Source organism: Rhinoderma darwinii, unplaced genomic scaffold, assembly GCF_050947455.1.
Source record: "Rhinoderma darwinii isolate aRhiDar2 unplaced genomic scaffold, aRhiDar2.hap1 Scaffold_621, whole genome shotgun sequence".
Taxonomy (NCBI): Eukaryota; Metazoa; Chordata; class Amphibia; order Anura; family Rhinodermatidae; genus Rhinoderma; species Rhinoderma darwinii.
Window position 1 is genome coordinate 99,924 of NW_027464177.1, and position 21,582 is coordinate 121,505.

The 21,582-nt window shown below is 47.9% G+C and overlaps 13 non-coding genes and 1 pseudogene across 13 annotated transcripts; all 14 read right to left on the reverse strand.

Moving 5' to 3' along the window:
- Window positions 1–1,194: 1,194 nt before the first annotated feature.
- LOC142726253 (U2 spliceosomal RNA) lies at window positions 1,195–1,385 on the reverse strand. The gene has a single exon (XR_012876720.1). It is a non-coding gene; the product is annotated as a U2 spliceosomal RNA (small nuclear RNA).
- Window positions 1,386–2,682: 1,297 nt separating this feature from the next.
- On the reverse strand, window positions 2,683–2,873 carry LOC142726255 (U2 spliceosomal RNA). Its single transcript, XR_012876722.1, has one exon. It is a non-coding gene; the product is annotated as a U2 spliceosomal RNA (small nuclear RNA).
- Window positions 2,874–4,161: 1,288 nt separating this feature from the next.
- LOC142726256 (U2 spliceosomal RNA) lies at window positions 4,162–4,352 on the reverse strand. Its single transcript, XR_012876723.1, has one exon. It is a non-coding gene; the product is annotated as a U2 spliceosomal RNA (small nuclear RNA).
- Window positions 4,353–5,648: 1,296 nt separating this feature from the next.
- LOC142726281 (U2 spliceosomal RNA) lies at window positions 5,649–5,839 on the reverse strand. Its single transcript, XR_012876745.1, has one exon. It is a non-coding gene; the product is annotated as a U2 spliceosomal RNA (small nuclear RNA).
- A 1,293-nt stretch (window positions 5,840–7,132) lies between these two features.
- Window positions 7,133–7,323, reverse strand: LOC142726258 (U2 spliceosomal RNA). The gene has a single exon (XR_012876724.1). It is a non-coding gene; the product is annotated as a U2 spliceosomal RNA (small nuclear RNA).
- Window positions 7,324–8,607: 1,284 nt separating this feature from the next.
- On the reverse strand, window positions 8,608–8,798 carry LOC142726259 (U2 spliceosomal RNA). Its single transcript, XR_012876725.1, has one exon. It is a non-coding gene; the product is annotated as a U2 spliceosomal RNA (small nuclear RNA).
- Window positions 8,799–10,078: 1,280 nt separating this feature from the next.
- LOC142726288 (U2 spliceosomal RNA) lies at window positions 10,079–10,285 on the reverse strand (annotated as a pseudogene).
- A 1,292-nt stretch (window positions 10,286–11,577) lies between these two features.
- Window positions 11,578–11,768, reverse strand: LOC142726260 (U2 spliceosomal RNA). Its single transcript, XR_012876726.1, has one exon. It is a non-coding gene; the product is annotated as a U2 spliceosomal RNA (small nuclear RNA).
- A 1,296-nt stretch (window positions 11,769–13,064) lies between these two features.
- Window positions 13,065–13,255, reverse strand: LOC142726280 (U2 spliceosomal RNA). Its single transcript, XR_012876744.1, has one exon. It is a non-coding gene; the product is annotated as a U2 spliceosomal RNA (small nuclear RNA).
- A 1,292-nt stretch (window positions 13,256–14,547) lies between these two features.
- On the reverse strand, window positions 14,548–14,738 carry LOC142726261 (U2 spliceosomal RNA). The gene has a single exon (XR_012876727.1). It is a non-coding gene; the product is annotated as a U2 spliceosomal RNA (small nuclear RNA).
- Window positions 14,739–16,042: 1,304 nt separating this feature from the next.
- LOC142726262 (U2 spliceosomal RNA) lies at window positions 16,043–16,233 on the reverse strand. The gene has a single exon (XR_012876728.1). It is a non-coding gene; the product is annotated as a U2 spliceosomal RNA (small nuclear RNA).
- A 1,296-nt stretch (window positions 16,234–17,529) lies between these two features.
- LOC142726263 (U2 spliceosomal RNA) lies at window positions 17,530–17,720 on the reverse strand. Its single transcript, XR_012876729.1, has one exon. It is a non-coding gene; the product is annotated as a U2 spliceosomal RNA (small nuclear RNA).
- A 1,304-nt stretch (window positions 17,721–19,024) lies between these two features.
- LOC142726264 (U2 spliceosomal RNA) lies at window positions 19,025–19,215 on the reverse strand. The gene has a single exon (XR_012876730.1). It is a non-coding gene; the product is annotated as a U2 spliceosomal RNA (small nuclear RNA).
- Window positions 19,216–20,495: 1,280 nt separating this feature from the next.
- Window positions 20,496–20,686, reverse strand: LOC142726265 (U2 spliceosomal RNA). The gene has a single exon (XR_012876731.1). It is a non-coding gene; the product is annotated as a U2 spliceosomal RNA (small nuclear RNA).
- Window positions 20,687–21,582: the final 896 nt, after the last annotated feature.

Below are 21,582 nucleotides of genomic sequence, written 5' to 3' on the forward strand. Positions count from 1 at the left end.
ATGGGGCCCTGCAGGCTCACACACTCACAGCTACACGGGAGGTGAATAAAGGCCGGAGAGGAAGCCAGACAGGATTTGCTTCTTTTGCTTGCACCACAATGCAGTGCTGAAAGAGGAGGAATCTACATAAAAACGCCTTCCTGGCAACGCCCAAATGCCCTGCTGCCATGCAGATAAACACTGGCAGCGGCAGCAAGTGCATGCCCACAGCCACCCCTTGTTCCTTCACACCTTGTATCAGCTGTAATCCAGTCCAGTCCAGTGCTGCCTGCTGAGCAGCACTGACCAACACTGCCTGGGCCCAGGCTTTTATCTCTGAGGCCCCATTATGATGTCAGAAAGCTGGCTCTGGAATCCTGAGGGCTCCACTATGACACGTGCAAAGTTCCGTCTGAACTTTATATAAGACGGTGAGGCTCAGTCAGTCACTCAGTGTTGCCTGAGAGGGCAACACTGCAACAGCCGGCCGCCAGGCTGTCTTTTTTTTGCACAGCTAGTTGCCTCCAGGAGGCCACAAGAGGGAGACAAGGGACTGCAAAATGGAAAATAGGCATCCACCAACTTTACAGACAACTTCTCCTTGCTCCTACAACCTCCATCCTTGCACAGTTTGTTATTCTTCTAGGTAACATAGTAACAAATCCAAATTGCTGCTCTCTTTGTAGGCAAGCAAGGCTTTGTTGCAACTGCAATTCTTACTTCTTCTTGAAATGTAGGGACGACAGTACATTCCATCACATCCATCTAGTGTACACAGGTAGGTCCATTGTGGCGGGCAGGCGAGCGGGCGGGCTGCTTTATTGGCTGTTTGCTGTTCCCCTACTCCACTCCACTATTTGACTGTTGTGCTGCATCAATCAATCAATCAATCAATCAATCAATCAATCAATCAATCAGTGGCTGGCTCAGGTGCAGCTCTTTAACTTACCTAAAAGGGAGGGCGGAGAGAAGACAAGGAAGGTGAATGAGGTGTTCCAATGTGAAATGCCGGAAACACAGAAACACAGACGACACACAACAAGAGGTGGCAATCTATTCATTAATTGCATTTAATCAATGAGCTCATTATCACTCATGCATTGTCCAACAGGTGTTGAAATAATGGGATTAAAAGGGGAGATCCCTTCAGAAAGACAGAAACAATAGCAAAGACAAAAAACACTTTTGGAATCTGCTTTTAGTCAACACATAAGGAAAGGGTGCACCGGTCCTGGAAATACTGCAATACCAGGTCAATGCGTGGAGTGGACAGAGCAAGCTCTATTTCCATCTCCCTGTTCTAAAAATCCATTTAATATATGGTCCCCAGATAGGGGACGTATCAGATATTAAACTGATAAGAACAGATACTACACTTGATCTTAGCCAAAAGGCCGAGAAGCGATAACCCGAACGGGCCGCGCGTTGCCCGAGCCTGCCCGATACTGCTGTTCAGCCCTTGCAGCGATTCAGCCTACTTCTAGGCAATTCCATGGGGCCCTGCAGGCTCACACACTCACAGCTACACGGGAGGTGAATAAAGGCCGGAGAGGAAGCCAGACAGGATTTGCTTATTTTGCTTGCACCACAATGCAGTGCTGAAAGAGGAGGAATCTACATAAAAACGCCTTCCTGGCAACGCCCAAATGCCCTGCTGCCATGCAGATAAACACTGGCAGCGGCAGCAAGTGCATGCCCACAGCCACCCCTTGTTCCTTCACACCTTGTATCAGCTGTAATCCAGTCCAGTCCAGTGCTGCCTGCTGAGCAGCACTGACCAACACTGCCTGGGCCCAGGCTTTTATCTCTGAGGCCCCATTATGATGTCAGAAAGCTGGCTCTGGAATCCTGAGGGCTCCACTATGACACGTGCAAAGTTCCGTCTGAACTTTATATAAGACGGTGAGGCTCAGTCAGTCACTCAGTGTTGCCTGAGAGGGCAACACTGCAACAGCCGGCCGCCAGGCTGTCTTTTTTTTGCACAGCTAGTTGCCTCCAGGAAGCCACAAGAGGGAGACAAGGGACTGCAAAATGGAAAATAGGCATCCACCAACTTTACAGACAACTTCTCCTTGCTCCTACAACCTCCATCCTTGCACAGTTTGTTATTCTTCTAGGTAACATAGTAACAAATCCAAATTGCTGCTCTCTTTGTAGGCAAGCAAGGCTTTGTTGCAACTGCAATTCTTACTTCTTCTTGAAATGTAGGGACGACAGTACATTCCATCACATCCATCTAGTGTACACAGGTAGGTCCATTGTGGCGGGCAGGCGAGCGGGCGGGCTGCTTTATTGGCTGTTTGCTGTTCCCCTACTCCACTCCACTATTTGACTGTTGTGCTGCAATCAATCAATCAATCAATCAATCAATCAATCAATCAATCAATCAATCAATCAATCAATCAGTGGCTGGCTCAGGTGCAGCTCTTTAACTTACCTAAAAGGGAGGGCGGAGAGAAGACAAGGAAGGTGAATGAGGTGTTCCAATGTGAAATGCCGGAAACACAGAAACACAGACGACACACAACAAGAGGTGGCAATCTATTCATTAATTGCATTTAATCAATGAGCTCATTATCACTCATGCATTGTCCAACAGGTGTTGAAATAATGGGATTAAAAGGGGAGATCCCTTCAGAAAGACAGAAACAATAGCAAAGACAAAAAACACTTTTGGAATCTGCTTTTAGTCAACACATAAGGAAAGGGTGCACCGGTCCTGGAAATACTGCAATACCAGGTCAATGCGTGGAGTGGACAGAGCAAGCTCTATTTCCATCTCCCTGTTCTAAAAATCCATTTAATATATGGTCCCCAGATAGGGGACGTATCAGATATTAAACTGATAAGAACAGATACTACACTTGATCTTAGCCAAAAGGCCGAGAAGCGATAACCCGAACGGGCCGCGCGTTGCCCGAGCCTGCCCGATACTGCTGTTCAGCCCTTGCAGCGATTCAGCCTACTTCTAGGCAATTCCATGGGGCCCTGCAGGCTCACACACTCACAGCTACACGGGAGGTGAATAAAGGCCGGAGAGGAAGCCAGACAGGATTTGCTTCTTTTGCTTGCACCACAATGCAGTGCTGAAAGAGGAGGAATCTACATAAAAACGCCTTCCTGGCAACGCCCAAATGCCCTGCTGCCATGCAGATAAACACTGGCAGCGGCAGCAAGTGCATGCCCACAGCCACCCCTTGTTCCTTCACACCTTGTATCAGCTGTAATCCAGTCCAGTCCAGTGCTGCCTGCTGAGCAGCACTGACCAACACTGCCTGGGCCCAGGCTTTTATCTCTGAGGCCCCATTATGATGTCAGAAAGCTGGCTCTGGAATCCTGAGGGCTCCACTATGACACGTGCAAAGTTCCGTCTGAACTTTATATAAGACGGTGAGGCTCAGTCAGTCACTCAGTGTTGCCTGAGAGGGCAACACTGCAACAGCCGGCCGCCAGGCTGTCTTTTTTTTGCACAGCTAGTTGCCTCCAGGAGGCCACAAGAGGGAGACAAGGGACTGCAAAATGGAAAATAGGCATCCACCAACTTTACAGACAACTTCTCCTTGCTCCTACAACCTCCATCCTTGCACAGTTTGTTATTCTTCTAGGTAACATAGTAACAAATCCAAATTGCTGCTCTCTTTGTAGGCAAGCAAGGCTTTGTTGCAACTGCAATTCTTACTTCTTCTTGAAATGTAGGGACGACAGTACATTCCATCACATCCATCTAGTGTACACAGGTAGGTCCATTGTGGCGGGCAGGCGAGCGGGCGGGCTGCTTTATTGGCTGTTTGCTGTTCCCCTACTCCACTCCACTATTTGACTGTTGTGCTGCATCAATCAATCAATCAATCAATCAATCAATCAATCAATCAATCAATCAATCAGTGGCTGGCTCAGGTGCAGCTCTTTAACTTACCTAAAAGGGAGGGCGGAGAGAAGACAAGGAAGGTGAATGAGGTGTTCCAATGTGAAATGCCGGAAACACAGAAACACAGACGACACACAACAAGAGGTGGCAATCTATTCATTAATTGCATTTAATCAATGAGCTCATTATCACTCATGCATTGTCCAACAGGTGTTGAAATAATGGGATTAAAAGGGGAGATCCCTTCAGAAAGACAGAAACAATAGCAAAGACAAAAAACACTTTTGGAATCTGCTTTTAGTCAACACATAAGGAAAGGGTGCACCGGTCCTGGAAATACTGCAATACCAGGTCAATGCGTGGAGTGGACAGAGCAAGCTCTATTTCCATCTCCCTGTTCTAAAAATCCATTTAATATATGGTCCCCAGATAGGGGACGTATCAGATATTAAACTGATAAGAACAGATACTACACTTGATCTTAGCCAAAAGGCCGAGAAGCGATAACCCGAACGGGCCGCGCGTTGCCCGAGCCTGCCCGATACTGCTGTTCAGCCCTTGCAGCGATTCAGCCTACTTCTAGGCAATTCCATGGGGCCCTGCAGGCTCACACACTCACAGCTACACGGGAGGTGAATAAAGGCCGGAGAGGAAGCCAGACAGGATTTGCTTCTTTTGCTTGCACCACAATGCAGTGCTGAAAGAGGAGGAATCTACATAAAAACGCCTTCCTGGCAACGCCCAAATTCCCTGCTGCCATGCAGATAAACACTGGCAGCGGCAGCAAGTGCATGCCCACAGCCACCCCTTGTTCCTTCACACCTTGTATCAGCTGTAATCCAGTCCAGTCCAGTGCTGCCTGCTGAGCAGCACTGACCAACACTGCCTGGGCCCAGGCTTTTATCTCTGAGGCCCCATTATGATGTCAGAAAGCTGGCTCTGGAATCCTGAGGGCTCCACTATGACACGTGCAAAGTTCCGTCTGAACTTTATATAAGACGGTGAGGCTCAGTCAGTCACTCAGTGTTGCCTGAGAGGGCAACACTGCAACAGCCGGCCGCCAGGCTGTCTTTTTTTTGCACAGCTAGTTGCCTCCAGGAGGCCACAAGAGGGAGACAAGGGACTGCAAAATGGAAAATAGGCATCCACCAACTTTACAGACAACTTCTCCTTGCTCCTACAACCTCCATCCTTGCACAGTTTGTTATTCTTCTAGGTAACATAGTAACAAATCCAAATTGCTGCTCTCTTTGTAGGCAAGCAAGGCTTTGTTGCAATTGCAATTCTTACTTCTTCTTGAAATGTAGGGACGACAGTACATTCCATCACATCCATCTAGTGTACACAGGTAGGTCCATTGTGGCGGGCAGGCGAGCGGGCGGGCTGCTTTATTGGCTGTTTGCTGTTCCCCTACTCCACTCCACTATTTGACTGTTGTGCTGCATCAATCAATCAATCAATCAATCAATCAATCAATCAATCAATCAATCAATCAATCAATCAGTGGCTGGCTCAGGTGCAGCTCTTTAACTTACCTAAAAGGGAGGGCGGAGAGAAGACAAGGAAGGTGAATGAGGTGTTCCAATGTGAAATGCCGGAAACACAGAAACACAGACGACACACAACAAGAGGTGGCAATCTATTCATTAATTGCATTTAATCAATGAGCTCATTATCACTCATGCATTGTCCAACAGGTGTTGAAATAATGGGATTAAAAGGGGAGATCCCTTCAGAAAGACAGAAACAATAGCAAAGACAAAAAACACTTTTGGAATCTGCTTTTAGTCAACACATAAGGAAAGGGTGCACCGGTCCTGGAAATACTGCAATACCAGGTCAATGCGTGGAGTGGACAGAGCAAGCTCTATTTCCATCTCCCTGTTCGAAAAATCCATTTAATATATGGTCCCCAGATAGGGGACGTATCAGATATTAAACTGATAAGAACAGATACTACACTTGATCTTAGCCAAAAGGCCGAGAAGCGATAACCCGAACGGGCCGCGCGTTGCCCGAGCCTGCCCGATACTGCTGTTCAGCCCTTGCAGCGATTCAGCCTACTTCTAGGCAATTCCATGGGGCCCTGCAGGCTCACACACTCACAGCTACACGGGAGGTGAATAAAGGCCGGAGAGGAAGCCAGACAGGATTTGCTTCTTTTGCTTGCACCACAATGCAGTGCTGAAAGAGGAGGAATCTACATAAAAACGCCTTCCTGGCAACGCCCAAATGCCCTGCTGCCATGCAGATAAACACTGGCAGCGGCAGCAAGTGCATGCCCACAGCCACCCCTTGTTCCTTCACACCTTGTATCAGCTGTAATCCAGTCCAGTCCAGTGCTGCCTGCTGAGCAGCACTGACCAACACTGCCTGGGCCCAGGCTTTTATCTCTGAGGCCCCATTATGATGTCAGAAAGCTGGCTCTGGAATCCTGAGGGCTCCACTATGACACGTGCAAAGTTCCGTCTGAACTTTATATAAGACGGTGAGGCTCAGTCAGTCACTCAGTGTTGCCTGAGAGGGCAACACTGCAACAGCCGGCCGCCAGGCTGTCTTTTTTTTGCACAGCTAGTTGCCTCCAGGAGGCCACAAGAGGGAGACAAGGGACTGCAAAATGGAAAATAGGCATCCACCAACTTTACAGACAACTTCTCCTTGCTCCTACAACCTCCATCCTTGCACAGTTTGTTATTCTTCTAGGTAACATAGTAACAAATCCAAATTGCTGCTCTCTTTGTAGGCAAGCAAGGCTTTGTTGCAACTGCAATTCTTACTTCTTCTTGAAATGTAGGGACAACCGTACATTCCATCACATCCATCTAGTGTACACAGGTAGGTCCATTGTGGCGGGCAGGCGAGCGGGCGGGCTGCTTTATTGGCTGTTTGCTGTTCCCCTACTCCACTCCACTATTTGACTGTTGTGCTGCATCAATCAATCAATCAATCAATCAATCAATCAATCAATCAATCAATCAATCAATCAAGTGGCTGGCTCAGGTGCAGCTCTTTAACTTACCTAAAAGGGAGGGCGGAGAGAAGACAAGGAAGGTGAATGAGGTGTTCCAATGTGAAATGCCGGAAACACAGAAACACAGACGACACACAACAAGAGGTGGCAATCTATTCATTAATTGCATTTAATCAATGAGCTCATTATCACTCATGCATTGTCCAACAGGTGTTGAAATAATGGGATTAAAAGGGGAGATCCCTTCAGAAAGACAGAAACAATAGCAAAGACAAAAAACACTTTTGGAATCTGCTTTTAGTCAACACATAAGGAAAGGGTGCACCGGTCCTGGAAATACTGCAATACCAGGTCAATGCGTGGAGTGGACAGAGCAAGCTCTATTTCCATCTCCCTGTTCTAAAAATCCATTTAATATATGGTCCCCAGATAGGGGACGTATCAGATATTAAACTGATAAGAACAGATACTACACTTGATCTTAGCCAAAAGGCCGAGAAGCGATAACCCGAACGGGCCGCGCGTTGCCCGAGCCTGCCCGATACTGCTGTTCAGCCCTTGCAGCGATTCAGCCTACTTCTAGGCAATTCCATGGGGCCCTGCAGGCTCACACACTCACAGCTACACGGGAGGTGAATAAAGGCCGGAGAGGAAGCCAGACAGGATTTGCTTCTTTTGCTTGCACCACAATGCAGTGCTGAAAGAGGAGGAATCTACATAAAAACGCCTTCCTGGCAACGCCCAAATGCCCTGCTGCCATGCAGATAAACACTGGCAGCGGCAGCAAGTGCATGCCCACAGCCACCCCTTGTTCCTTCACACCTTGTATCAGCTGTAATCCAGTCCAGTCCAGTGCTGCCTGCTGAGCAGCACTGACCAACACTGCCTGGGCCCAGGCTTTTATCTCTGAGGCCCCATTATGATGTCAGAAAGCTGGCTCTGGAATCCTGAGGGCTCCACTATGACACGTGCAAAGTTCCGTCTGAACTTTATATAAGACGGTGAGGCTCAGTCAGTCACTCAGTGTTGCCTGAGAGGGCAACACTGCAACAGCCGGCCGCCAGGCTGTCTTTTTTTTGCACAGCTAGTTGCCTCCAGGAGGCCACAAGAGGGAGACAAGGGACTGCAAAATGGAAAATAGGCATCCACCAACTTTACAGACAACTTCTCCTTGCTCCTACAACCTCCATCCTTGCACAGTTTGTTATTCTTCTAGGTAACATAGTAACAAATCCAAATTGCTGCTCTCTTTGTAGGCAAGCAAGGCTTTGTTGCAACTGCAATTCTTACTTCTTCTTGAAATGTAGGGACGACAGTACATTCCATCACATCCATCTAGTGTACACAGGTAGGTCCATTGTGGCGGGCAGGCGAGCGGGCGGGCTGCTTTATTGGCTGTTTGCTGTTCCCCTACTCCACTCCACTATTTGACTGTTGTGCTGCATCAATCAATCAATCAATCAATCAATCAATCAATCAATCAATCAATCAGTGGCTGGCTCAGGTGCAGCTCTTTAACTTACCTAAAAGGGAGGGCGGAGAGAAGACAAGGAAGGTGAATGAGGTGTTCCAATGTGAAATGCCGGAAACACAGAAACACAGACGACACACAACAAGAGGTGGCAATCTATTCATTAATTGCATTTAATCAATGAGCTCATTATCACTCATGCATTGTCCAACAGGTGTTGAAATAATGGGATTAAAAGGGGAGATCCCTTCAGAAAGACAGAAACAATAGCAAAGACAAAAAACACTTTTGGAATCTGCTTTTAGTCAACACATAAGGAAAGGGTGCACCGGTCCTGGAAATACTGCAATACCAGGTCAATGCGTGGAGTGGACAGAGCAAGCTCTATTTCCATCTCCCTGTTCTAAAAATCCATTTAATATATGGTCCCCAGATAGGGGACGTATCAGATATTAAACTGATAAGAACAGATACTACACTTGATCTTAGCCAAAAGGCCGAGAAGCGATAACCCGAACGGGCCGCGCGTTGCCCGAGCCTGCCCGATACTGCTGTTCAGCCCTTGCAGCGATTCAGCCTACTTCTAGGCAATTCCATGGGGCCCTGCAGGCTCACACACTCACAGCTACACGGGAGGTGAATAAAGGCCGGAGAGGAAGCCAGACAGGATTTGCTTCTTTTGCTTGCACCACAATGCAGTGCTGAAAGAGGAGGAATCTACATAAAAACGCCTTCCTGGCAACGCCCAAATGCCCTGCTGCCATGCAGATAAACACTGGCAGCGGCAGCAAGTGCATGCCCACAGCCACCCCTTGTTCCTTCACACCTTGTATCAGCTGTAATCCAGTCCAGTCCAGTGCTGCCTGCTGAGCAGCACTGACCAACACTGCCTGGGCCCAGGCTTTTATCTCTGAGGCCCCATTATGATGTCAGAAAGCTGGCTCTGGAATCCTGAGGGCTCCACTATGACACGTGCAAAGTTCCGTCTGAACTTTATATAAGACGGTGAGGCTCAGTCAGTCACTCAGTGTTGCCTGAGAGGGCAACACTGCAACAGCCGGCCGCCAGGCTGTCTTTTTTTTGCACAGCTAGTTGCCTCCAGGAGGCCACAAGAGGGAGACAAGGGACTGCAAAATGGAAAATAGGCATCCACCAACTTTACAGACAACTTCTCCTTGCTCCTACAACCTCCATCCTTGCACAGTTTGTTATTCTTCTAGGTAACATAGTAACAAATCCAAATTGCTGCTCTCTTTGTAGGCAAGCAAGGCTTTGTTGCAACTGCAATTCTTACTTCTTCTTGAAATGTAGGGACGACAGTACATTCCATCACATCCATCTAGTGTACACAGGTAGGTCCATTGTGGCGGGCAGGCGAGCGGGCGGGCTGCTTTATTGGCTGTTTGCTGTTCCCCTACTCCACTCCACTATTTGACTGTTGTGCTGCATCAATCAATCAATCAATCAATCAATCAATCAATCAATCAATCAGTGGCTGGCTCAGGTGCAGCTCTTTAACTTACCTAAAAGGGAGGGCGGAGAGAAGACAAGGAAGGTGAATGAGGTGTTCCAATGTGAAATGCCGGAAACACAGAAACACAGACGACACACAACAAGAGGTGGCAATCTATTCATTAATTGCATTTAATCAATGAGCTCATTATCACTCATGCATTGTCCAACAGGTGTTGAAATAATGGGATTAAAAGGGGAGATCCCTTCAGAAAGACAGAAACAATAGCAAAGACAAAAAACACTTTTGGAATCTGCTTTTAGTCAACACATAAGGAAAGGGTGCACCGGTCCTGGAAATACTGCAATACCAGGTCAATGCGTGGAGTGGACAGAGCATGGAGTGGACAGAGCAAGCTCTATTTCCATCTCCCTGTTCTAAAAATCCATTTAATATATGGTCCCCAGATAGGGGACGTATCAGATATTAAACTGATAAGAACAGATACTACACTTGATCTTAGCCAAAAGGCCGAGAAGCGATAACCCGAACGGGCCGCGCGTTGCCCGAGCCTGCCCGATACTGCTGTTCAGCCCTTGCAGCGATTCAGCCTACTTCTAGGCAATTCCATGGGGCCCTGCAGGCTCACACACTCACAGCTACACGGGAGGTGAATAAAGGCCGGAGAGGAAGCCAGACAGGATTTGCTTCTTTTGCTTGCACCACAATGCAGTGCTGAAAGAGGAGGAATCTACATAAAAACGCCTTCCTGGCAACGCCCAAATGCCCTGCTGCCATGCAGATAAACACTGGCAGCGGCAGCAAGTGCATGCCCACAGCCACCCCTTGTTCCTTCACACCTTGTATCAGCTGTAATCCAGTCCAGTCCAGTGCTGCCTGCTGAGCAGCACTGACCAACACTGCCTGGGCCCAGGCTTTTATCTCTGAGGCCCCATTATGATGTCAGAAAGCTGGCTCTGGAATCCTGAGGGCTCCACTATGACACGTGCAAAGTTCCGTCTGAACTTTATATAAGACGGTGAGGCTCAGTCAGTCACTCAGTGTTGCCTGAGAGGGCAACACTGCAACAGCCGGCCGCCAGGCTGTCTTTTTTTTGCACAGCTAGTTGCCTCCAGGAGGCCACAAGAGGGAGACAAGGGACTGCAAAATGGAAAATAGGCATCCACCAACTTTACAGACAACTTCTCCTTGCTCCTACAACCTCCATCCTTGCACAGTTTGTTATTCTTCTAGGTAACATAGTAACAAATCCAAATTGCTGCTCTCTTTGTAGGCAAGCAAGGCTTTGTTGCAACTGCAATTCTTACTTCTTCTTGAAATGTAGGGACGACAGTACATTCCATCACATCCATCTAGTGTACACAGGTAGGTCCATTGTGGCGGGCAGGCGAGCGGGCGGGCTGCTTTATTGGCTGTTTGCTGTTCCCCTACTCCACTCCACTATTTGACTGTTGTGCTGCATCAATCAATCAATCAATCAATCAATCAATCAATCAATCAATCAATCAATCAATCAGTGGCTGGCTCAGGTGCAGCTCTTTAACTTACCTAAAAGGGAGGGCGGAGAGAAGACAAGGAAGGTGAATGAGGTGTTCCAATGTGAAATGCCGGAAACACAGAAACACAGACGACACACAACAAGAGGTGGCAATCTATTCATTAATTGCATTTAATCAATGAGCTCATTATCACTCATGCATTGTCCAACAGGTGTTGAAATAATGGGATTAAAAGGGGAGATCCCTTCAGAAAGACAGAAACAATAGCAAAGACAAAAAACACTTTTGGAATCTGCTTTTAGTCAACACATAAGGAAAGGGTGCACCGGTCCTGGAAATACTGCAATACCAGGTCAATGCGTGGAGTGGACAGAGCAAGCTCTATTTCCATCTCCCTGTTCTAAAAATCCATTTAATATATGGTCCCCAGATAGGGGACGTATCAGATATTAAACTGATAAGAACAGATACTACACTTGATCTTAGCCAAAAGGCCGAGAAGCGATAACCCGAACGGGCCGCGCGTTGCCCGAGCCTGCCCGATACTGCTGTTCAGCCCTTGCAGCGATTCAGCCTACTTCTAGGCAATTCCATGGGGCCCTGCAGGCTCACACACTCACAGCTACACGGGAGGTGAATAAAGGCCGGAGAGGAAGCCAGACAGGATTTGCTTCTTTTGCTTGCACCACAATGCAGTGCTGAAAGAGGAGGAATCTACATAAAAACGCCTTCCTGGCAACGCCCAAATGCCCTGCTGCCATGCAGATAAACACTGGCAGCGGCAGCAAGTGCATGCCCACAGCCACCCCTTGTTCCTTCACACCTTGTATCAGCTGTAATCCAGTCCAGTCCAGTGCTGCCTGCTGAGCAGCACTGACCAACACTGCCTGGGCCCAGGCTTTTATCTCTGAGGCCCCATTATGATGTCAGAAAGCTGGCTCTGGAATCCTGAGGGCTCCACTATGACACGTGCAAAGTTCCGTCTGAACTTTATATAAGACGGTGAGGCTCAGTCAGTCACTCAGTGTTGCCTGAGAGGGCAACACTGCAACAGCCGGCCGCCAGGCTGTCTTTTTTTTGCACAGCTAGTTGCCTCCAGGAGGCCACAAGAGGGAGACAAGGGACTGCAAAATGGAAAATAGGCATCCACCAACTTTACAGACAACTTCTCCTTGCTCCTACAACCTCCATCCTTGCACAGTTTGTTATTCTTCTAGGTAACATAGTAACAAATCCAAATTGCTGCTCTCTTTGTAGGCAAGCAAGGCTTTGTTGCAACTGCAATTCTTACTTCTTCTTGAAATGTAGGGACGACAGTACATTCCATCACATCCATCTAGTGTACACAGGTAGGTCCATTGTGGCGGGCAGGCGAGCGGGCGGGCTGCTTTATTGGCTGTTTGCTGTTCCCCTACTCCACTCCACTATTTGACTGTTGTGCTGCATCAATCAATCAATCAATCAATCAATCAATCAATCAATCAATCAATCAATCAATCAATCAGTGGCTGGCTCAGGTGCAGCTCTTTAACTTACCTAAAAGGGAGGGCGGAGAGAAGACAAGGAAGGTGAATGAGGTGTTCCAATGTGAAATGCCGGAAACACAGAAACACAGACGACACACAACAAGAGGTGGCAATCTATTCATTAATTGCATTTAATCAATGAGCTCATTATCACTCATGCATTGTCCAACAGGTGTTGAAATAATGGGATTAAAAGGGGAGATCCCTTCAGAAAGACAGAAACAATAGCAAAGACAAAAAACACTTTTGGAATCTGCTTTTAGTCAACACATAAGGAAAGGGTGCACCGGTCCTGGAAATACTGCAATACCAGGTCAATGCGTGGAGTGGACAGAGCAAGCTCTATTTCCATCTCCCTGTTCTAAAAATCCATTTAATATATGGTCCCCAGATAGGGGACGTATCAGATATTAAACTGATAAGAACAGATACTACACTTGATCTTAGCCAAAAGGCCGAGAAGTGATAACCCGAACGGGCCGCGCGTTGCCCGAGCCTGCCCGATACTGCTGTTCAGCCCTTGCAGCGATTCAGCCTACTTCTAGGCAATTCCATGGGGCCCTGCAGGCTCACACACTCACAGCTACACGGGAGGTGAATAAAGGCCGGAGAGGAAGCCAGACAGGATTTGCTTCTTTTGCTTGCACCACAATGCAGTGCTGAAAGAGGAGGAATCTACATAAAAACGCCTTCCTGGCAACGCCCAAATGCCCTGCTGCCATGCAGATAAACACTGGCAGCGGCAGCAAGTGCATGCCCACAGCCACCCCTTGTTCCTTCACACCTTGTATCAGCTGTAATCCAGTCCAGTCCAGTGCTGCCTGCTGAGCAGCACTGACCAACACTGCCTGGGCCCAGGCTTTTATCTCTGAGGCCCCATTATGATGTCAGAAAGCTGGCTCTGGAATCCTGAGGGCTCCACTATGACACGTGCAAAGTTCCGTCTGAACTTTATATAAGACGGTGAGGCTCAGTCAGTCACTCAGTGTTGCCTGAGAGGGCAACACTGCAACAGCCGGCCGCCAGGCTGTCTTTTTTTTGCACAGCTAGTTGCCTCCAGGAGGCCACAAGAGGGAGACAAGGGACTGCAAAATGGAAAATAGGCATCCACCAACTTTACAGACAACTTCTCCTTGCTCCTACAACCTCCATCCTTGCACAGTTTGTTATTCTTCTAGGTAACATAGTAACAAATCCAAATTGCTGCTCTCTTTGTAGGCAAGCAAGGCTTTGTTGCAACTGCAATTCTTACTTCTTCTTGAAATGTAGGGACGACAGTACATTCCATCACATCCATCTAGTGTACACAGGTAGGTCCATTGTGGCGGGCAGGCGAGCGGGCGGGCTGCTTTATTGGCTGTTTGCTGTTCCCCTACTCCACTCCACTATTTGACTGTTGTGCTGCATCAATCAATCAATCAATCAATCAATCAATCAATCAATCAATCAATCAATCAATCAGTGGCTGGCTCAGGTGCAGCTCTTTAACTTACCTAAAAGGGAGGGCGGAGAGAAGACAAGGAAGGTGAATGAGGTGTTCCAATGTGAAATGCCGGAAACACAGAAACACAGACGACACACAACAAGAGGTGGCAATCTATTCATTAATTGCATTTAATCAATGAGCTCATTATCACTCATGCATTGTCCAACAGGTGTTGAAATAATGGGATTAAAAGGGGAGATCCCTTCAGAAAGACAGAAACAATAGCAAAGACAAAAAACACTTTTGGAATCTGCTTTTAGTCAACACATAAGGAAAGGGTGCACCGGTCCTGGAAATACTGCAATACCAGGTCAATGCGTGGAGTGGACAGAGCAAGCTCTATTTCCATCTCCCTGTTCTAAAAATCCATTTAATATATGGTCCCCAGATAGGGGACGTATCAGATATTAAACTGATAAGAACAGATACTACACTTGATCTTAGCCAAAAGGCCGAGAAGCGATAACCCGAACGGGCCGCGCGTTGCCCGAGCCTGCCCGATACTGCTGTTCAGCCCTTGCAGCGATTCAGCCTACTTCTAGGCAATTCCATGGGGCCCTGCAGGCTCACACACTCACAGCTACACGGGAGGTGAATAAAGGCCGGAGAGGAAGCCAGACAGGATTTGCTTCTTTTGCTTGCACCACAATGCAGTGCTGAAAGAGGAGGAATCTACATAAAAACGCCTTCCTGGCAACGCCCAAATGCCCTGCTGCCATGCAGATAAACACTGGCAGCGGCAGCAAGTGCCCACAGCCACCCCTTGTTCCTTCACACCTTGTATCAGCTGTAATCCAGTCCAGTCCAGTGCTGCCTGCTGAGCAGCACTGACCAACACTGCCTGGGCCCAGGCTTTTATCTCTGAGGCCCCATTATGATGTCAGAAAGCTGGCTCTGGAATCCTGAGGGCTCCACTATGACACGTGCAAAGTTCCGTCTGAACTTTATATAAGGCGGTGAGGCTCAGTCAGTCACTCAGTGTTGCCTGAGAGGGCAACACTGCAACAGCCGGCCGCCAGGCTGTCTTTTTTTTGCACAGCTAGTTGCCTCCAGGAGGCCACAAGAGGGAGACAAGGGACTGCAAAATGGAAAATAGGCATCCACCAACTTTACAGACAACTTCTCCTTGCTCCTACAACCTCCATCCTTGCACAGTTTGTTATTCTTCTAGGTAACATAGTAACAAATCCAAATTGCTGCTCTCTTTGTAGGCAAGCAAGGCTTTGTTGCAACTGCAATTCTTACTTCTTCTTGAAATGTAGGGACGACAGTACATTCCATCACATCCATCTAGTGTACACAGGTAGGTCCATTGTGGCGGGCAGGCGAGCGGGCGGGCTGCTTTATTGGCTGTTTGCTGTTCCCCTACTCCACTCCACTATTTGACTGTTGTGCTGCATCAATCAATCAATCAATCAATCAATCAATCAATCAATCAATCAATCAATCAATCAATCAATCAATCAATCAGTGGCTGGCTCAGGTGCAGCTCTTTAACTTACCTAAAAGGGAGGGCGGAGAGAAGACAAGGAAGGTGAATGAGGTGTTCCAATGTGAAATGCCGGAAACACAGAAACACAGACGACACACAACAAGAGGTGGCAATCTATTCATTAATTGCATTTAATCAATGAGCTCATTATCACTCATGCATTGTCCAACAGGTGTTGAAATAATGGGATTAAAAGGGGAGATCCCTTCAGAAAGACAGAAACAATAGCAAAGACAAAAAACACTTTTGGAATCTGCTTTTAGTCAACACATAAGGAAAGGGTGCACCGGTCCTGGAAATACTGCAATACCAGGTCAATGCGTGGAGTGGACAGAGCAAGCTCTATTTCCATCTCCCTGTTCTAAAAATCCATTTAATATATGGTCCCCAGATAGGGGACGTATCAGATATTAAACTGATAAGAACAGATACTACACTTGATCTTAGCCAAAAGGCCGAGAAGCGATAACCCGAACGGGCCGCGCGTTGCCCGAGCCTGCCCGATACTGCTGTTCAGCCCTTGCAGCGATTCAGCCTACTTCTAGGCAATTCCATGGGGCCCTGCAGGCTCACACACTCACAGCTACACGGGAGGTGAATAAAGGCCGGAGAGGAAGCCAGACAGGATTTGCTTCTTTTGCTTGCACCACAATGCAGTGCTGAAAGAGGAGGAATCTACATAAAAACGCCTTCCTGGCAACGCCCAAATGCCCTGCTGCCATGCAGATAAACACTGGCAGCGGCAGCAAGTGCATGCCCACAGCCACCCCTTGTTCCTTCACACCTTGTATCAGCTGTAATCCAGTCCAGTCCAGTGCTGCCTGCTGAGCAGCACTGACCAACACTGCCTGGGCCCAGGCTTTTATCTCTGAGGCCCCATTATGATGTCAGAAAGCTGGCTCTGGAATCCTGAGGGCTCCACTATGACACGTGCAAAGTTCCGTCTGAACTTTATATAAGACGGTGAGGCTCAGTCAGTCACTCAGTGTTGCCTGAGAGGGCAACACTGCAACAGCCGGCCGCCAGGCTGTCTTTTTTTTGCACAGCTAGTTGCCTCCAGGAGGCCACAAGAGGGAGACAAGGGACTGCAAAATGGAAAATAGGCATCCACCAACTTTACAGACAACTTCTCCTTGCTCCTACAACCTCCATCCTTGCACAGTTTGTTATTCTTCTAGGTAACATAGTAACAAATCCAAATTGCTGCTCTCTTTGTAGGCAAGCAAGGCTTTGTTGCAACTGCAATTCTTACTTCTTCTTGAAATGTAGGGACGACAGTACATTCCATCACATCCATCTAGTGTACACAGGTAGGTCCATTGTGGCGGGCAGGCGAGCGGGCGGGCTGCTTTATTGGCTGTTTGCTGTTCCCCTACTCCACTCCACTATTTGACTGTTGTGCTGCATCAATCAATCAATCAATCAATCAATCAATCAATCAATCAATCAATCAATCAATCAATCAGTGGCTGGCTCAGGTGCAGCTCTTTAACTTACCTAAAAGGGAGGGCGGAGAGAAGACAAGGAAGGTGAATGAGGTGTTCCAATGTGAAATGCCGGAAACACAGAAACACAGACGACACACAACAAGAGGTGGCAATCTATTCATTAATTGCATTTAATCAATGAGCTCATTATCACTCATGCATTGTCCAACAGGTGTTGAAATAATGGGATTAAAAGGGGAGATCCCTTCAGAAAGACAGAAACAATAGCAAAGACAAAAAACACTTTTGGAATCTGCTTTTAGTCAACACATAAGGAAAGGGTGCACCGGTCCTGGAAATACTGCAATACCAGGTCAATGCGTGGAGTGGACAGAGCAAGCTCTATTTCCATCTCCCTGTTCTAAAAATCCATTTAATATATGGTCCCCAGATAGGGGACGTATCAGATATTAAACTGATAAGAACAGATACTACACTTGATCTTAGCCAAAAGGCCGAGAAGCGATAACCCGAACGGGCCGCGCGTTGCCCGAGCCTGCCCGATACTGCTGTTCAGCCCTTGCAGCGATTCAGCCTACTTCTAGGCAATTCCATGGGGCCCTGCAGGCTCACACACTCACAGCTACACGGGAGGTGAATAAAGGCCGGAGAGGAAGCCAGACAGGATTTGCTTCTTTTGCTTGCACCACAATGCAGTGCTGAAAGAGGAGGAATCTACATAAAAACGCCTTCCTGGCAACGCCCAAATGCCCTGCTGCCATGCAGATAAACACTGGCAGCGGCAGCAAGTGCATGCCCACAGCCACCCCTTGTTCCTTCACACCTTGTATCAGCTGTAATCCAGTCCAGTCCAGTGCTGCCTGCTGAGCAGCACTGACCAACACTGCCTGGGCCCAGGCTTTTATCTCTGAGGCCCCATTATGATGTCAGAAAGCTGGCTCTGGAATCCTGAGGGCTCCACTATGACACGTGCAAAGTTCCGTCTGAACTTTATATAAGACGGTGAGGCTCAGTCAGTCACTCAGTGTTGCCTGAGAGGGCAACACTGCAACAGCCGGCCGCCAGGCTGTCTTTTTTTTGCACAGCTAGTTGCCTCCAGGAGGCCACAAGAGGGAGACAAGGGACTGCAAAATGGAAAATAGGCATCCACCAACTTTACAGACAACTTCTCCTTGCTCCTACAACCTCCATCCTTGCACAGTTTGTTATTCTTCTAGGTAACATAGTAACAAATCCAAATTGCTGCTCTCTTTGTAGGCAAGCAAGGCTTTGTTGCAACTGCAATTCTTACTTCTTCTTGAAATGTAGGGACGACAGTACATTCCATCACATCCATCTAGTGTACACAGGTAGGTCCATTGTGGCGGGCAGGCGAGCGGGCGGGCTGCTTTATTGGCTGTTTGCTGTTCCCCTACTCCACTCCACTATTTGACTGTTGTGCTGCATCAATCAATCAATCAATCAATCAATCAATCAATCAATCAATCAATCAATCAATCAATCAATCAATCAGTGGCTGGCTCAGGTGCAGCTCTTTAACTTACCTAAAAGGGAGGGCGGAGAGAAGACAAGGAAGGTGAATGAGGTGTTCCAATGTGAAATGCCGGAAACACAGAAACACAGACGACACACAACAAGAGGTGGCAATCTATTCATTAATTGCATTTAATCAATGAGCTCATTATCACTCATGCATTGTCCAACAGGTGTTGAAATAATGGGATTAAAAGGGGAGATCCCTTCAGAAAGACAGAAACAATAGCAAAGACAAAAAACACTTTTGGAATCTGCTTTTAGTCAACACATAAGGAAAGGGTGCACCGGTCCTGGAAATACTGCAATACCAGGTCAATGCGTGGAGTGGACAGAGCAAGCTCTATTTCCATCTCCCTGTTCTAAAAATCCATTTAATATATGGTCCCCAGATAGGGGACGTATCAGATATTAAACTGATAAGAACAGATACTACACTTGATCTTAGCCAAAAGGCCGAGAAGCGATAACCCGAACGGGCCGCGCGTTGCCCGAGCCTGCCCGATACTGCTGTTCAGCCCTTGCAGCGATTCAGCCTACTTCTAGGCAATTCCATGGGGCCCTGCAGGCTCACACACTCACAGCTACACGGGAGGTGAATAAAGGCCGGAGAGGAAGCCAGACAGGATTTGCTTCTTTTGCTTGCACCACAATGCAGTGCTGAAAGAGGAGGAATCTACATAAAAACGCCTTCCTGGCAACGCCCAAATGCCCTGCTGCCATGCAGATAAACACTGGCAGCGGCAGCAAGTGCATGCCCACAGCCACCCCTTGTTCCTTCACACCTTGTATCAGCTGTAATCCAGTCCAGTCCAGTGCTGCCTGCTGAGCAGCACTGACCAACACTGCCTGGGCCCAGGCTTTTATCTCTGAGGCCCCATTATGATGTCAGAAAGCTGGCTCTGGAATCCTGAGGGCTCCACTATGACACGTGCAAAGTTCCGTCTGAACTTTATATAAGACGGTGAGGCTCAGTCAGTCACTCAGTGTTGCCTGAGAGGGCAACACTGCAACAGCCGGCCGCCAGGCTGTCTTTTTTTTGCACAGCTAGTTGCCTCCAGGAGGCCACAAGAGGGAGACAAGGGACTGCAAAATGGAAAATAGGCATCCACCAACTTTACAGACAACTTCTCCTTGCTCCTACAACCTCCATCCTTGCACAGTTTGTTATTCTTCTAGGTAACATAGTAACAAATCCAAATTGCTGCTCTCTTTGTAGGCAAGCAAGGCTTTGTTGCAACTGCAATTCTTACTTCTTCTTGAAATGTAGGGACGACAGTACATTCCATCACATCCATCTAGTGTACACAGGTAGGTCCATTGTGGCGGGCAGGCGAGCGGGCGGGCTGCTTTATTGGCTGTTTGCTGTTCCCCTACTCCACTCCACTATTTGACTGTTGTGCTGCATCAATCAATCAATCAATCAATCAATCAATCAATCAATCAATCAGTGGCTGGCTCAGGTGCAGCTCTTTAACTTACCTAAAAGGGAGGGCGGAGAGAAGACAAGGAAGGTGAATGAGGTGTTCCAATGTGAAATGCCGGAAACACAGAAACACAGACGACACACAAGAAGAGGTGGCAATCTATTCATTAATTGCATTTAATCAATGAGCTCATTATCACTCATGCATTGTCCAACAGGTGTTGAAATAATGGGATTAAAAGGGGAGATCCCTTCAGAAAGACAGAAACAATAGCAAAGACAAAAAACACTTTTGGAATCTGCTTTTAGTCAACACATAAGGAAAGGGTGCACCGGTCCTGGAAATACTGCAATACCAGGTCAATGCGTGGAGTGGACAGAGCAAGCTCTATTTCCATCTCCCTGTTCTAAAAATCCATTTAATATATGGTCCCCAGATAGGGGACGTATCAGATATTAAACTGATAAGAACAGATACTACACTTGATCTTAGCCAAAAGGCCGAGAAGCGATAACCCGAACGGGCCGCGCGTTGCCCGAGCCTGCCCGATACTGCTGTTCAGCCCTTGCAGCGATTCAGCCTACTTCTAGGCAATTCCATGGGGCCCTGCAGGCTCACACACTCACAGCTACACGGGAGGTGAATAAAGGCCGGAGAGGAAGCCAGACAGGATTTGCTTCTTTTGCTTGCACCACAATGCAGTGCTGAAAGAGGAGGAATCTACATAAAAACGCCTTCCTGGCAACGCCCAAATGCCCTGCTGCCATGCAGATAAACACTGGCAGCGGCAGCAAGTGCATGCCCACAGCCACCCCTTGTTCCTTCACACCTTGTATCAGCTGTAATCCAGTCCAGTCCAGTGCTGCCTGCTGAGCAGCACTGACCAACACTGCCTGGGCCCAGGCTTTTATCTCTGAGGCCCCATTATGATGTCAGAAAGCTGGCTCTGGAATCCTGAGGGCTCCACTATGACACGTGCAAAGTTCCGTCTGAACTTTATATAAGACGGTGAGGCTCAGTCAGTCACTCAGTGTTGCCTGAGAGGGCAACACTGCAACAGCCGGCCGCCAGGCTGTCTTTTTTTTGCACAGCTAGTTGCCTCCAGGAAGCCACAAGAGGGAGACAAGGGACTGCAAAATGGAAAATAGGCATCCACCAACTTTACAGACAACTTCTCCTTGCTCCTACAACCTCCATCCTTGCACAGTTTGTTATTCTTCTAGGTAACATAGTAACAAATCCAAATTGCTGCTCTCTTTGTAGGCAAGCAAGGCTTTGTTGCAACTGCAATTCTTACTTCTTCTTGAAATGTAGGGACGACAGTACATTCCATCACATCCATCTAGTGTACACAGGTAGGTCCATTGTGGCGGGCAGGCGAGCGGGCGGGCTGCTTTATTGGCTGTTT